We start from the raw sequence: 17,425 nt of genomic DNA on the forward strand, positions 1-17,425 counted from the left end.
CAGCACCCCACAGTCACCCACAGCACCCTGCAGCACCCCACAGTCACTCACAGAAACCCCCAGTCACCCACAGCAGCACACAGCAGCCCAGGTGGAAACTGAGATCCTACTGAGGACTACAATTCTACGACTTCTCTCGTGTCTTGCTGACTTGACTCCAGGGGACTAGGAATATGAGTTCACTGTCTCCTTTCCAGAGATTTCCATATATACTCTCTTCATGAGAGTGTGCAGCTGAGTCTGGAAAACATACCATGAGGGACAAACAGAAGCAAGAGGAGAACTGGAGAATATACATATCCTTGCAGTCTGCTGGAGTCAGCCACCAGGTCACAGGCCTCCTCACTGCCTCCACTTTCCATAGTAAACGACAGCTGTCTGTATATACGGAGATCCCAGACGAGATAAGCAAGGGAGGGGTGTGTGTGTGGATTCAGTGGCTCCAGTACCTACAATAATGAGACTTTGACAGACCTAGAATGAGAGTGTCAGTGTTGGTGCTTGCTTTGGCACTGTTGAAATTTCAAGTTACTGCCCTCTAGAATGACAGGGTGCCTGTTTTGTGATGCAGTGTAGCTGAGCTGCCATATTCAGTAGGTGGCCCTTCGGTGAGCTGTCCACCAGTCTCTGAAAGTCCCTGGTGATGCACAGGCATCTGAGACTATGGAGCTGTTTGTAGCTCAGTTGAAATGTTTGCCAAGCACAAAGCACTGATAGATTCTTCACAGCACTGCAGAACACCAGGTATGATGCTCCATTCCCGGCGCTTAGCAGTGGATACAAAAGGATCAGGTCATAGCCGCGGTAATTTGGAAGCTATCCTGAGCTACATGAGACCTTATCTCAAACACTCAAGAGGATCTAGGCAAAGCCATGGACTGTAGCCCTGTAGAAGCTACTCCAGAAAAATCCGCACTAAAAATGTCCCCAGTCATAAAGAAGAGTATCTGTCACCACTCTTCATACCTGCCAGTGCCTTAAGGTAGAATTAGGGCATCCATATAAGTGTCCTTGGACTTGCTGCACAGCATGGCTGGCCCGGAAGGTGAAAATTCTGTAAGAAAAGCAAAACAACCTCAGTGAAGGAATAAAAGATGATGCTGCCACCTGGTGGCTCCCTTAGTCGTGTGCAGAACACACTACAGCTCTCAGGAGTTGATTTGTAAGAATTTGCTGATCTCTGATGATAACGAGCCTGCTAGCCCTGTGTAATATGCAAATAACACAGTGCTGATTAGCATGAGAGGTTTCGAGCCTTGCGAGGCAAAAGCTGCATTTGCCTTCTGGCTTGATGTTCTCTGATTTCTTTTTTAACCCCCCCCCATTAAATTCCACTCGCGGCACCTTGGATAATGTATTTAGTGGCAGGAGAAGGCAGCAGATGCAAGCAGGAATAAATAAGATTTTCCATATTTAGAACGAGGCCATTTATTTCCGAGTACAGATCTATCAGGCGTGTTATTTATGTACTTTGCGATTTTTCTTGGACCCAGATTTCTCAGGGTGCTCTGATGGAAGTAGTGCTGCTATTCAGGCCGCCACGGCAACAGTTAAGTCTTGGGAGGGGTTCTTAGGAGGAGCCTGTGGGTCTCTTATCTCATTAAAAGGTGACAATCAGCTGTGTTAGAACCAGGCCTGCATATGGGTTCTCCTGTATTGAGTGAGGCGTCACAGATTAGCTAGGTGACTGCACTCTTAATTGCTCAGAAACAGAAAGCAGGGGACCAACCAAGCTCTTCCCATCTCTGTCCTGGGATTAGGGATGACTGGCTCAGACTCTTCCTACTAGAAGCCTCTGTCATCACTGGGCCATGGTTGAATGGGTTGCACATGGGACTTTGTATCAGGGCTTCTCATATCCCAGATACTAAACAAGCCGCCATCATCCCTGGAGCCCATGCCCAGATCACTCGGAGGATTTCAATAGTATTGCCATATGTCCATGGCTTACAAATGCTCACTAACTACTGTAGAACAAAAACATGTCGCAAGGCTTAGGGTCACCTGCCCTCCCTAGCTTCATAGATTGTAATGCGGGTCAAAGGACATGTGCAGTGTTTGATTTAAATTTGGGGATAGATGGGTTCTGGATATTTGGTTTATGCAGCATTTAAACAAAAAGAAGGATGCTTAGGCAAAGAATAAGCCGTGCGCACGTACGAGTTTGCAAAAGGTAGCTAGAGAATGTTCTGGAGTTTCAGCATTTGAGGCAGGAGAGAGGTAGTATGACTAAGTGGGATCATTCTGCCTTGGACATGAGTTTCAAAAGCACTGATATCAGATTTGGAACTCTCCAAGAAAGTCCCCAGTGTCCCCTCTGGTTGTTGATGAGAACATTTAAGCCCTCCCTTGTGAGAGCAAGAAGCGGACACAGCCCTGATGCAGCACCTGCCTTCTCTGAGTTTCTTGATAGGCTAGTGGCAAAGTTCCCCCAGCCGTGAGATCCCCAACCACCCCAAGCTTGACTGTACCATTCTACCTAAGACATCTCTGGTAGAGGCAGTGCTGTAAGCTCTCCCTAAGCTTCCCCAAGATTTCTGCCGGGGAGATTCACACAGTAGTTCTGGCAGCCAGAGTTGCCTCTGTCTCTGTGACTGGATCAGTGTCTGGGGCAAACACTTCATGGCATGATTTGGGTTTTAGCATCTTCTGTGCTATTTAGAGTTGAGCAAAATAGAATCCACTCCAGTTGTTGCTTCCATCAGAAAAATAAGTCGGCATTTCCTGCCAGCTATCACAAAACAAACAGAAGGTTTTTTTGAAAGAGCCAGATAAACACCTGATCCTATGAAACACAACACAATATTTGTCTTTACTTTGGGAATGACTCCACAGGAAGGTGGGAAAGCCAGACCTCAGAAGCCCTCTGTAACTCAGACATAAGTCTCATAAAACTGGAGAGATGCCACTTACCACTGAAAGTATCAGTCATCTTCGAGCAAGCTCTTGGGACAGAGGTGCTGAAAGAGGGATCAGAGACGGCAAAGACAACCTTGCCTTGCAGGAAACAGCAGAGATGTTTCGATTCCCTCTGAGAAACTGTCCATCAGCGCAGTCATACACCTGCCCTGTCTCCACAAAGTGAGAAGTCCATCTCCCCCCATGCTTCATTAGAAGCTGGAGAAGATTCTAGAATTTCAGCATTTGGAAGAGGAACAGAGGGCACTTGGTTGAGCTGGGAACCTGTGGACAGGTGCAGGGCAGCTTCTTCCGCTTTCTTTCCTTATTGTTTTTTCTTTCTTTTCTTTTTTTTCTTTTTTTTGATGGTTTGTTTGTTCGTCTGTTTCTTTTATTCTGTTTTTTTTTTTTTTTTCTGAGACAGGGTTCCTCTGTGTAGCTCTGACTGTTCTTGAAGTCACTATGTAAACCAGGGAGGCTTCCAACTCAAAGATCCACCTACCTCTGCCTCCCAGGCATTGTGATGAAAGGGTGAGCCAGCTTGAGACCTAGGAACAGCTAATTGGGTAAACCAATTGAGGAGAAAAATCTTTTCAAGTTATTTGTACTTTTTCAATCATGATATTTGCTTTTTATTGAGGGGTTTGTACCCTTTCCTCATAAGAATTGGCTAATTGAAAATTTTCATTAGGGGATGATCTTACCCACTTGGTAATATTTGCAAACAGAATGACATTGCTAACAAAAAGCCAGGAGAGAGGTCTCAAGTCCCGTGGACAACATATCATTCCATGGAGGATGAACTGAGAGGGTAGGAAGACCCCTATATCCAGTAAACATGACCTACATGAAATACATGTTGTTTCTTCCACCCTGTGGTACAGTAAACCTGCTGTCTCGCTGCAAAGGACATTTTAAACAATTATTCTTAGATATTATTGATAGATTTTTGACAGAATTATCTTCCTACATATCTTTTAACCCACATGTGTTCTCAACAAAGGCTGCTTAACTTCTCTGAAGTATTCAAAGGTTGCTAGGAAATATATGCCCTAACCTGTAAAAGAAGAAACAAGTATTCATCTGTTTGAATATAGTATGAAGGAACATATTTTTGTTACAGATGAAATTGACTCCGTGAAGGTAAAATTTCTGACACTAGAGCAGGCATGTTAGCAAGATCCCTGGAAAATCAGGATCCTTTTGAGTCAATTTCCACCAGGATTCTCTGCACCCATTCTCAACAACCATTGAATACAAAGATATGGTAGATTAGTCACAACAGTATCTATAGAACGGCAGGTGACTAAAAGCAACATGTAGATACTACTTTGAAGGCTGTGTCCTCATTTTCGAGATGGGCTGTGTTGCCGTGTTGGGGGAAAGGATGATTCTAACTGATCTAACCCCAGATCAGCAAGCTTTGGCTTCAGGTCAATTTGAACCCAGTGATCTGATAAACATTTGTCACTGGGACAAGGCTCCGTTCATTTATTTACATATTGCCTTGTGGTAGTAAAACCGAAACAAGAAGTTGTAACAAACATCACATGACCCACAATGGCCACAATGTATTTTCTGTTGTTCTACACAGTTGAACATTTGCTACTTCTTGCTCTTAACCAGCATATTAAGTTTTCGTTTCTAATAATGTTTTAAGAAAGAAAGAAAGAAAGAAAGAAAGAAAGAAAGAAAGAAAGAAAGAAAGAAAGAAAGAAAGAAAGACAGACAGAGAAAGGAAGGAAGGAAGGAAGGAAGGAAGGAAGGAAGGAAGGAAGGAAGGAAGGAAGGAAGGAAGAGGGAGGAACAGAGGGAGGGAGGGAGGGAGGGAGAGGAGGGAGAGAGGGAGGGAGAGAGGGAGAGAGAGAGTGAGCCTCCCCAGACCTCCAGCTAAGTGTCACCTTGTTGCGCCACCCATGCCTCTATTTTGAGGGCAGTTATTAAGCACTTGCTGTTTGCAAAGCACATTTGAAGACTGTTTGTAATAGGGCCTTCTCAGTTACAGCCTGTTCAAAACTCAGGTGATGCAGCCTGGGGCCAGAAAGCTAGAAGATTGTGGGGGTGAGATGCTGTTGTGGATATGGGGACAAGTGAGGTTGTGCCCCATACTGTGCTGGAGTAGATCTAGCACTCAGGAATGGGTGTCTGTCTCAGACAATGCATGTCAGTCTAAGCTCAACTGGAGTCATTCACAGAGCATCTACTCTCCCTGTACGGCTTGCTTGGCCCTTTGCCCCATACCTGAGGCTGTGTGTGTTTGGGACATCACTCTGATACAGGGGACAGTTAGCAAAGGAGCTGAAAGTGTCACGCAGAGCATGGCCACTACAAACAGCTGGGTCCCCACTCACAAAAGCACTCACATCTGCATTGGCAGTCCAGACGACAAGTCACACACCTTCACTGTGTTCCAAATAGCTTGTGTGGAGCTCAGTCTGGGGTGCCAGATGGTGATGAATGGTATTGTGTGGGGCTGTGCAGTGTGAGAATACAGTATCTACTATAGTAAATGAAGGTGGTCCTGTGACGCTGACCACTGTCACCTCACCTTAGAGAGGTCACCGAGAGTCCCTGTGACCCTGACCACTGTCACCTCATGCCTATAGAGGTCATTTGTTTATCACCACCCCCCAGCATTATCCTCACATTGGGCCCATACAGTTGCTATTATCAAATGATAGAGACAGTCATTGCTGTCGTTGTCAAAGGAATACTAGAGGTGACAAGGACCTTGTCACCTCCTGCTTTGTGTCCCCATCATGTATACAGCTTGGACTTGAGAATAGGTTCTCCAGCCTAGGGACACAGTCTTGGCTTTGAGCAGAATATTCTAATGTGTCCATTTGGAACCAGGATGTGGTCCTCTTGAGTGTAGCACACTGTCCTTGGTGTGACCTCAGGAAGCATAGAAGGACAGAGAACCAGACCATTAGGGAGGACCATGCTGAGCCTGGGATGTGTGTCACTTTCTGGGATTCCATTTAAACAACTTGAGGACATCCTGTGTCTGTGGATGACACCAGTGCTACCGCTACTTACTGGAACCGACAAGGGTGGATTCCCATTCGTGTAGACTGCTCACACCAGCCTGGAGACTAAGGGTGGGTTCCCATTCATCTGGACTGCTCAAACCAGCCTGGAGACTAAGGGTTCACTCTTACTCTTTCACCACTGAAACCAGAATCAAGACAAACCAATTGTGCAGGGAACAGAAACTGCCCAAAAGCCATTCATAATTTATAGCTAATTAACCTTTTCTTTAATAAACCTTGAGACCTAATTTCCTGTCTGGTACATGTTGTGTTTTCAATGATATTAAGAAATAATTATACAGAACATTTCAGGCTGATTCAGGCAAATGCTGCTGAATTAGGGTTTTCTTAGAAAAATGTATCAAATGATCTTTTTTACAGTTCTTCATGAAAGCAAATCTTATTCTTGATTTTTTAATAATGTTTTGTTAATTCTTTGAGAATTTCATACAATGTATTTTTACTACATCCACTTCACCCTCCCCCAACTCTACCCAGATCCACACATTCCCCACACACACTTCAAGCTCACTGAGTCCATCTTGTGTTGGCCAGCACAACACAGGTGTGGGCCTGCCCTGAAGTGTGGTCACCCTACCAGGGATCACACCATTAAGGAAAACTGACTTTCCTGAGCAGCTATCACACACCAATGATTCCTCAGCTTGAGGTAGGACTTCATCCCCACTGACCCTCACTATCCTGGGAATTTTGCTGGCTTGAGTGTGCACAGGTCTTGTGTTTGCTCGAGCCACTGTAAGATCGTACGTGTCACTGCTATGTTGCCCAACAATCACCATATCTTTCAAGTCCACTGCTTCTGGCTCTTCCAATCTATCCACCAACTCTTCTTCAGAGATCCCTGAGCCTTGAGGGAAGGGACGTAAGACAGACATCGTGTTTAGGGCTGAGCCGATGTAAAGAAATATTTTACCTATAATTTAAGGCGATCGTTTTGTTTTGTATCAAATATGTCTTTGATAAGACCATGAAAATTAAGCCCTGCCCTTTGTAAGAAACATCATGTTGCCCTTAGTAAACAAAATCATGGCTGGTAGCTGAGTCCTTGGGAATTAAAATTCTCACCTGAGTGACTCTGTATCTTTTAACTTTCTGGTGCATACTAAGAGAGTGATTAGCTTTGGAAAAACATCAAGAAGAAAAGTATTATTATAGAGAAATGAAAACTCATTATACAATTGATAATCCATTTTATGTGAGACACTAAACCGATCACTGGGTAGATTACTACATCCACACCAGATCTAAGAGTGTTATAGAGAATGTCTAGTTGAAAACTAGACATATTGCTGGGCAGTGGTGGCGCACGCCTTTAATCCCCGCACTTGGGAGGCAGAGGCAGGCGGATTTCTTAGTTCGAGGCCAGTTTGGTCTACAGAGTGAGTTCCAGGACAGCCAGGGCTATACAGAGAAACCTTGTCTCGAAAAAAAACACAAAAAAAGAAAGAAAGAAAGAAAGAAAGAAAGAAAGAAAGAAAGAAAGAAAGAAAGAAAAGAAAAGAAAAGAAAAGAAAAGAAAAGAAAAGAAAAGAAAAGAAAAAGAAAACGAGACATATTTCAGGAACAATTTGGGCAAGCCTTGGTTCATCCTGGGCACAGATATCCATCATCTCCAGGCTGCCTGCCTGTCTGACTGCCTGGCCTGGGTCAAAGAGGGATCTTCAGTAGGAGAGTTAAGATGGTGAAATTTCCAGAGGACAAAGAGGCATGGGCTCTGAAGGCACAGGTGGGCACTGGTGTGGAAGGAGGGAAGGAAGAAAAGGAGGTAGAGAAGACCAAGGTTAGGGAGTGACACTGAGCTCAGAACTTCCCAGCCTAGAGCCCCATGAACCACAGAACATTACTGAGACTTTGTCCCTTCCATGTGTTGAAGCATGGAGACTGATAATGCCCACTGCCCTGGCTGCTCTTAGGGGAGGGGCTCTCTAATCCCAGCAGGTGGGCCACACTACATTTGCCAGGAGCTCAGTGCTGCTGTCTTATAGGAATTTAGTTAAAGAGCCACACACACACACACACACACACACACACACACACACCATGTGTTTAGCCTATAAATCTTGATAAGAAAGAAAAACAAAGATGCCCAGAATTGGATTTCTACCTGAGACTAGAGGAAGGGCAAAATGTGCCAACGTTTGGAGGCTGGGAGGTTGGATAGAAGCAGCCTGCCTTTTCTTCAGTCTCTACCTTGTGTCAGTCCTGCCTCCCTGGGTATACTGGCCCCTGCTAAGGAGCTGCTGCTGCTGCTGCTGCTGCTGCTGCTGCTGCTGCTGCTGCTGCTGCTGCTGCTGCTGCTGCTGGATTGTAGTGTGGTGAGCACTGAGCTGCAGTGGCTTGTTTGGATTATGCTATTGCAGAGGAAACTCACCTGAATACATGGCATAAAAACAAGCAGTGAGAACTAAATGGCTTGGCAGGAAAAGGCACCTTTTCTACCAAGCCTGATGATCTGAGTTCAATCCCTGAGACTCGTGACAGAAGGAGGCAACTAAGTCCTACAGTTGCCATCTGGATTCCATACACTTACTGTGACATCCACCCATGCATAAATCCATGCAGAATACACACTCAAATACATTTAAGTAGATGATAAATAATATTCTTAAAGAACAAGCACTGGAAGCCAGCTTTGGCCCTGGTGAGATCAGTGAAAATCTTGCCCGTGTCCCCCTCAGCAGAGTGAGTCTTTGACAGTTTCCTTTTTCCGATTTCATGGTCAGGGTGCACTGCTCCCTCTCCCTGGAGCCCACGGGTCCACGTGGCACATCTGCTCCTCTCAAAGCCACTCTCTTCACGTTTGATTATCTCTTGATTATCTCCTCCAGTGAGGGCCCTCTCATGCTCCAATGGCTCCTTCACATCCGCTCTCAGCACGCACTGTGGCAGGGACGAGAGAGAAGCACGATGCTGCTTTCTACAAAGTGACTCAAGCAGGCACACAGCCTCTTCATGAAGCAACTTGTCCCTGTCACCCAGCACAGAGTGGTGACGAGATGGCCTTCAGCCAGTAACTGCCACCAGAGGTCAAAAGTTGCCTTGCCTCTCCTCCCTTCATGCCCCGAGTCTCTTTCAGTTCCAGATCCAAGCAGCCCCCAGCTTCCTGCTTCTAAGTTCCAGTTGAGAACTCTATGTCTCATGTGACCTTGAACTAAAACCCACATTCTTTTTTCTCAGGGAACAGCCAGAACCAGTAAGCAAACATTGTTCTTATTCCCTGACTGTAGGACTTCAAGATAATGTCTCTGGTTGTCAATTCACTATGTCTCCCAGAATGCACTTGAACCCTAGATCCTCCTGCCTCCACCTCCCGCCTGGCTCTCAAATCATTCTCCATGTCTGTCTATACTGTGTGTCCTCAGTCTGCTGTGTTAGCGTATCACCAAGTGAATGGATGGCTGGATGCCAAATGAATGAATGAATGAATGAATGAATGAATGAAAGCTATATGAATCAACAATGAAGTAAAAGAAAGGAATGTATGCATGATATTCTGTTATTTGCTTGGGTAAGGAGCCCATCAAAAGAAGGTCTCAGGACTATGGCTGCAGGAGATTCTGTCCACTAAAAACAGATGAAGAATGACGAGCTAAAGAAAGCACTAACAAAAAGGGCAGCCCAAGGACAGGAGCCTGACCTCCTGGCCCAGACATTTCCTTTCCTAAAACATCTGCCATTAAAGTTGCTCTTCGTGACCTGCAATGACATCTGCGAATTAGGCTGAGCCTAGCAGAGCTGGCATCTCCTCTCTTCTGCACTCAACAAGGCATACAAAAGGCCCAGGGCATGCTCTGCCCGTGCCGCTGGCTGGCTGATTTCCAACCAATCAGAAATGGCTCTGCTGCAGAGGGAGGGACAGTAAATGTGTGAGCCTCCCTTCCGTGCCCCCAGCCCACTGTGTCAGAGAGCAAATCTATTGTCTCTGTTCTTAGTGGAACAGGGACAGACCTCAACCTCTCAGCCTTACTTTACCTTGCCCCCCCCCCAAAAAAAAACGAGACCTGTGAGGCCTTGGCAGACCACCTGTGGGGCATATCAAGGGTCCCTGTGGGACACTAGCTAAGACTGTTTTCTATCAGAGTCCCCAAGGGTCCCTGCTTCCCTTTCCGTCTGCGCTATTCTAAACAACCTTCAGGCTTCTCTACAGCTGAGCCTGAACTGAGTCTGTAGGTCAGGGACCCCTGAACCCAGCCACAAAGAGGACCCCCACATCCTTGCCACAATGCAAGGACCTTTCCTCCAGTCCATAGATTTGGGTCCTGATATGGTCCCCAAACAGCTGTCCACCACGGCTGTGCAATTGGCCTTCTGTGTCACTTAGCAGTGAGTCCCCTTGTTACAGAGCTGGCCACACAGAGAGCACACACTGCCTGAGTCAGGTCACTTGTGGAGTTTGATGTGATGCTAGCAGGCAGCCTTGATTTCTAGTTGGGAATAGTATTAGCTGTCCAGTTCTGGACAGTACTTGTTGGAGGAGCAAGCTGTCCAATGGGAAGCCTGACCCCCCAGATGTTTCCCATCTTATGGACATCTGAGGCTCAAACCACAGTGTTACATTTGTCTTCACTCCAGCCAGCAGAAAGCAGGAAAGAGAGGCAATGAGTGTCACTTGTGGTCCCCTGTGCAGGGTCTGCACTCAGAATATGCCACACCTAGCCTTTAAGGGCTGGTAGATAGTGCTTCCCCATGTAGCTATGATTCATTGATTCTTTGTCTAGAAGAAGAGGGAGTAGATGTAAATTTCCAGGCTCCTCCACTCTGCCTTCCTGATTGCATTTGGATTTTCTGCTTTCCTCCCAAGTCCACTATGGTCTGCTCTGATCACTTGAAATTGCTAGCTCGTGTGTTGTTTATGATCAACTTCTAAACTGTCTCTGCCATAAGGTACAGAGCCTTGTGCAGATGGAATGTTCCGGCTTTGATCAATAATGTTAACACAGGCTTGCATACACAACACCCCAACATCTGTTGTCACTGCATGTTCTTCCTGTGTCTGTCACCTCTCCACTCCTCAGGACACCAGCCCTATTGGATTAAGGTCCACCCTCTCCAGCAAAACCTCAACCTGGCTTACAACTAATGAGCACTGTGCATTGACCCTGTTTCCAAGTGAGGTCACACTCAGGGAGGGTTAGAACTTCAACCTTTCTTTTAAGGGGACACAATTCTCCCTGTGGTATTTCTCTGGGAGAATCCTATTATTTCCTTACTTAAGAAGATATTTTCCCTAAGCTGAGACACATACTTCATGCATGACACCAAGCTTGTATGATCCAGACCCAATGCCAGTGCTCACGGGATCAGCTAGCGTGTTTGTCTCCATACAGTCATGGTTTATTTTGTAGTTTTTTATGATTTACAGGTTTAAAACTTTATGTGTATACCATGGTACTGTAGAACTCCTAAATGAATATAATTAGTAAATCTATGACATCTGTCCTGTCCAGCAGGGCATTAAACAGGGGCTTGGGGAGGTCACCTGAAAGAGAAGACGGGGGAAAACAGGCGAATGCAAGAAATGATGATCTGTCTATAGTCTGATCAGATCACAATTTTTACTTTTTCACACAGGGGTTGTATACACAGAAAAGGCAGGACGTGGGGAAGGGGATGACATAGGAGTGTGGGTGTTCAGGGGAGGGTACAGATATCTTCCAGAACAGAGTATCAGCTGGATGAAGGTTCAGGGGACAGATCACTATGACTCTGCCTATGATTCACTTGTCCTTATCTAAGTTGGTACTATCCACCAAGGTTACCTATTTACAAGGTCTATGACTACTCAGGCTGGCAATTTTCCACCAAAGCTGCTTGTTTACAATAGCTTATAGCCATCTGTTTCAGTGTTTTTACACAGAGACCCAAGACTTTGTGTTAGCAGGCATGTATGTCAAGCCTATTGCTGATTTTAGGCCTTCAATGTATGAGCAGGGCTGCCCCTGACAGACATCCTGTGTGTCCTGTAAGGAGAACACCTCATATCTCCCTTCCGCAGTTCTCATGTGAATGACGCATGACTAACTCAGATCATCCCTCTTGACCTGCTGACTCAGCCCTTTGACCCACATGTCCTACACCCCACCCTACCCACTTCTATTGTCATGATTTAAAAAAAAAATGACCAAAGCAGCTTTGGGAGAAAAGGCTTATTTCACCATACAGCTTATAATCCTTCATGAAGGGAAGTCATGAGGTGTCACTCAGCCTGAGGTGCCCCAGAGTCAAAATTTCTTTCTTCCTCTGTCAGTGTTCAGACCCAGAATAAGCACCATGGCTACCTGTGGATCTTCTGCAGGAACGAGGACATGGTCCTCCCCACCCTCAAGTCACCATGAGGCGCAGTCCACATCTGGGGTGACAGCACTCATATACACAGTATCTCGAATGTTTGCATACTACTGAACACTTGTCACATACAGTGGAATGAGGAGGTCTTCAGGCAACATGTATGGCTTTGATCTTCATTATCTGAGCCAATAGGTTTGTCCCACTAGACACACGCTTAAGGTCATCTACAGAAATGATTTCATCGGCAACAGAGAAACCAGCCTGTGCTGCCATGAGCTGAGCTACACAGAATCACCTCCTAAGTCTTACAGAGAAAGTCATCAATGAACCAGTGTCCTCAGATGGGTCACTGTGTGTGCATGTGTATGTCTATGTCTTCATGTGTGTGTCTGTGTGTTCATATGTGTGTGCATGTGTATGTGTGTGCATGTTTATGTGTGTATGTCTATATGTACTCGTCTGTGTGTATGTGTGTGTGTGTGTGTACTAAAATTGCTCCCCCAACAGAGCAAGGAAAATGAGGGGGAAACAGGCTTCCTGTTTCCTCAATTATTACTCTGCTTACTCAGAAAGGTGAGCTGTTTGTTTTGTTCCAAGTAAAGGGTTCATGGAGTGAATTGTCTTGGTGAAGTGGGGATTCTTCCCCTATCTGCAAATCTCTATTTTTGAAGTACATCTGGCTCATGCAAATTACACAGATGCTTCATTAGGAAAGGAATGCTGGGAAAAAGTGTTCTCAGAACAGGGGTATTCATAAGATGCTATGCTGCCAGGGTTTCCTCTGACCCGTATTTCCCTCTTAGTTTCTTACACTTAATTGTTTTCTTCATGAGCGTCCAGAACATGGAAAAATAAAGAAAACAAAACAAACAAACATATAAACAGACAGAAAAACCCACCAAAGAACAGTGTGCAAAGGACAGGGGGTGGGGGATGGCAAACTCTGCAATCCTGGGGTTGTCAGGTCTGCACTGTGGAGTGTCAGGATAACTCCACCTCTGTGTGGGGTCTGCACTGTGGGATGTCTGGATAGCCCTACTTCTTTGTGGGGTCTGTGCTATGGGGTGTCAGGATAGCCCTACTTCTGTGTGGGGTCTGCACTATGGAGTGTCAGGATAGCCCCATCTCTGTGTGGGGTCTGCACTGTGGAGTATCAGGATAACCTCACCTCTGTGTGAGGTCTTCACTGTGGGGTGTCAGGATAACCTCACCTCTGTATGGGGTCTGCACTGTGGAATACCAGGATAGCCACACCTACTCTGTGTGTGTTCTTTGTGTGCAACTGCACAGGCATGTATGTGTGTGTGTGTGTGTGTGTGTGTGTGTGTGTGTGTGTGTGATATCTGTGTTTGAATGTTTGGAAGCCAGAGAATACTCCTAGTGGTGTTCTTTAGATGTCACCTACCTTCTTTCTGAGAAGAGACCCCTTGTCACCAAGTAGGCTTAACTGGCTGGCTGGCCAGTGAGTTCTAGAGATCTGCCAGTCTCCAGCTCCCTAGCCTGGGAGTACACGTTTGTGCCACCACCCCCAACTCATTTAATTATTTTTTTCTGGGGACAGGACTCAGGTCTTCTACCTCTCTAAATATCAACTAAACAATCTCTCCATCCCTAGAATATCTTTCTAGACGCCCCAATCTTGCTATGTGTGCATGTGGCTACCCCATCCCAGCATGTGTCCGTCCTGAACCCTATGTTCTGTGGAGTTCTGGCCCAGCTTCACTATTGGCACTCCAAAGATGCTTTTCTTTCTCACCCACGGTTCATTCTACATGACCCAGGCTCCCACATTATGTCGTCTGAGCAAGTTAAAGGACAAAGTACCAGTTTTGTATACGTTTTATTAATGAAATGTGTTCTTCCGTGATTTCATACATTTATAAACTGAATTCCGTCTGTTTCCACCCATCCTTTCTCCTTCCCACCTGTGTTACCACCCTGTCCTCCCTGTGGCTCCCTTTCCTGTTTGTTATTATTTTGTTCTATTCTATGACTATGGTCTTAACCAGGACTGTCTGTGTAGTCCCTGGCTTTGAACTGTTTTGGAGGTCACTGGGCTCACTATTTGGTACACAACTGACAAATGAAAGAAATGACTGTCCCTTCCCCAGAGTATGTCTGTTGCCTACAGTTCAGCAGTAGGGATTTGCTCTCCTGCATTCACAGTCTCTGAGCTTGAGTTCTCTGCTCCCTGGCACTTGACGATGGAATTGACAGAGTGACACCATCCTCTTTGTCTGGGTGTGACCTTCCTTGGCTGTGCTGCTCGGGCTAAAGCAGAGTGAGTCAGTCTAGACACGAGGTTTGCACAGTGAAGATGTGGGGGTAGGGGAGAGATGTAGGAAGGGGAGGATGGTCTGGTTTGTACAAGGCTGGCACTATGTCATCCCAGAGACCTAGAGAAGTCACTCTGGGTTCAGCAGGAAGGGCAGAATAGTCATCTCTCCAGGGCTTTGCTGTGACTATACGTGTCTGTTCATTAGCTGTCTCCAAAGTGGCCAGCCACCTTTCTGCTGGGCCTGCCTGGGCTGGCTCATAATGGATGTCCTAGAGCTGAAGCCAGCAGTGAGGTACCTCTGCTGCCTCCCAGACTCTGGCCCTCCCTCCTTCTGCCCCAGCTCTGCCCTGATAGGCCACCTTAGGTGACTGTCACTAGATAGATCTAGTCCTGCAGCTCATTGTGTTTAGAAGGTGGCTGCGTTTTCCAGAGACCATCTGCAGGGACTCATTACTCACTCTGCCTTGTGAATGCTCCCGCAGATCAGGTGACTCTGCATAAAGTCATTTTTGAATCACCTCATTCCAAACTCACACCTCAAAATCACTCTCTCTGCTGCTGAAGACATAAAAAATACAAGCCCTGAAGCCTGGCCTCCTTCTTCCTCCTCTTCCCCTCTTCCTCCTCTTTTTCTTCCTCTTCTTCCTCCTCCCCTCCTCTCCTTCCTCCTTCCCCCTCCTCTTCTCCCTTCCCCTCTTCCTCTTCTCCTCCTCTTCCTCTTCTTTTTCCTCATTCACTCACTAGCTTGCTGGCTCACCTCTGTGTCCTCAAGGGCACTAGAAATGCCCCTTGGAGCTGGACAAACACTGAGATTCCCAACACAGCCAGAATAGGTGTCAAGGAGCTGCACCGATCCGTTTCACTTCACAGATGGGGACTTAAAAATAGACAGGCAGATTATAGCTTGAACCCTGGACTCCTGAACCCCTAAACTCCCTCTGGCTGGCACTGTGCTCTAGCCTAGGCTGCCCTGGATGAGAAAAGTCACCTTGACACAAAATACGCATGTTCTGAGACCCCAGATGAGGCTAGAATCCCTGGAAAACTTCCCTGTGCAGTAGGGAGACAAGCTGCAGAAGCCTGTAGGAAGGAGCTCGAGGGGACAGGGTGGGGGGTGAGGGACAGGATGATGACACTTAGTGAGGCTCATAATTCCTTCAGTGGACCTAGGTTCTCCAGGGAGGAGGGGTGGAGAAGAGCTGTACACCATAAGAAGGTCCCTTCAGGATACAGCCAGCTCTCAGAGAGACTCAGGAGGCCTCTGACCGGGCTGTGAAATGTTTCATGAGTAGTGGTTGGGCCGGCAACTGGCAAGATCGGAGTCCTACTAGTAAGCTTCGCCCCTACAATCTGTTCTGCATCCCAGGTCCTGAGAATGGTGCAGCCCCAGTCCTCCAGTGCATCATCCCCTCCACATCCATGTCTGCCTGTAACTTCCAACTGTCTCAGCTTTCTCTGTTCTCAGCTAAATACACATGATTTTCCTCCTGTGTGTCAGCTGCCTGAGTTGGCTCGCTGCCTCTCCAGAAACACAGAGCAGGTTGGGGTAACAGTGGCCTGCTGAGTGACCCCCACCTGTGTCACCAGAGGGCATTGCTTTAAAGACAATCTAGAAGGGCTTCTTATCACTCACTGTGAGTCTGTATCTGAACCAGAGAGGGTCCAGGGGGCTGTGGATGCCCAGACCCTGGCTTGTAACACTTGGGCAGTATCTTCTCTGGATATGTTTAAAAACACAGTAGAGGCCAGGTGAGGCAGGTGTGCCTGTCATCCCAGCCCTTGAGTGACAGAGGGAGGATGGTCACTAGTTTAAAACCAATCTGAACTATATAGGCAAGGCCCTATCTAAGAAATAAAACAACTGTAACCCCCCCAAAAAAAGGTAGAATTTTTCTCCCTGGCCCTACAAAGTTCATCTCTCTATAAGTCTGGTGAGAAAAGATGTCTGTGTGTTAGAAGAATGTTGGACACTTCTGATTGGACCCCCACCTCCATCTCTGCCCTTTCTAGGATGGGTCCACTTTGCTTTATAGCCACACAGAGAAACAGATGGTTCAAGGCTGAGGCACATGTGTAGCCTGTGGACACAGCCTCCTTCCTCCTCCGTGGTAGAGTACATGTGGCTACATGTTGTCTAAGGCTAAGCCTCCCCATCGCTCCCTCTCTCCTCTGCCCTGTCTTCACGAGCATGCTACTGTGTGAACTAGTTTTCTCTGGTGTTTTTTTGTAAAGTCATATCGAGAAGACAGTCTACCTGACTAGGGAGATAGATCAGTCAGTAAAAAAGAACCTGAGTTCAATATGCACAGTACACAGGTTAAAAAAAAAAGCCAGTATATCTGGTGGTGCACACCTTTAGACCCAGCATTCTGGGCAGAGGCAGGTGAGTCTTTTGAGCTGGAGGCCAGCCTGGTCTACATAGAATTCAGGACAACCAGGCCTATATAGTGAGACACTGTCTCAAAAAAAAAAAAGTAAAAACGAACAAAAAAGCCAAGTATACTTGTGTATGCTTACATATGCCTACACTCCCAGGGAGGTGGGAGAGAAGACAATATCTGAGGTTTGATGGCCAGCGAACCTAGCCTGCTTGGGGTGACCTCCAGGCCAAAGAGAGACCCTGTCTCAAAAATCAAGGTGAACAAGCACCTAAAGAAGGACATGTGAGGCTCCTCTCTGGTATACAAATACACACACACACACCACAGCATATACACACATACACCTATACATGCACAGACACACACACACACAGGCACACACACACAAACACACTAAGCTACAGCTGTATAACAGTTCAACTCAAAAGCACCCATTAACAGTGAAAGGGCTTTGTATTATGTATCAGATATTTGAGAGAGAGAGAGAGAGAGAGAGAGAGAGAGAGAGAGAGAGAGAGAGAGAGAGA

At 46.5% G+C, this 17,425-nt stretch overlaps 1 protein-coding gene across 1 annotated transcript in view; it reads left to right on the forward strand.

Moving 5' to 3' along the window:
- Nucleotides 1–17,425, forward strand: part of Dpp6 (dipeptidyl peptidase like 6) — a 613,823-nt gene that overhangs the window by 504,694 nt on the left and 91,704 nt on the right. The window lies entirely within an intron of this gene.

Source organism: Grammomys surdaster, unplaced genomic scaffold, assembly GCF_004785775.1.
Source record: "Grammomys surdaster isolate TR1022 unplaced genomic scaffold, NIH_TR_1.0 242, whole genome shotgun sequence".
In the NCBI taxonomy this organism is placed as follows: Eukaryota; Metazoa; Chordata; class Mammalia; order Rodentia; family Muridae; genus Grammomys; species Grammomys surdaster.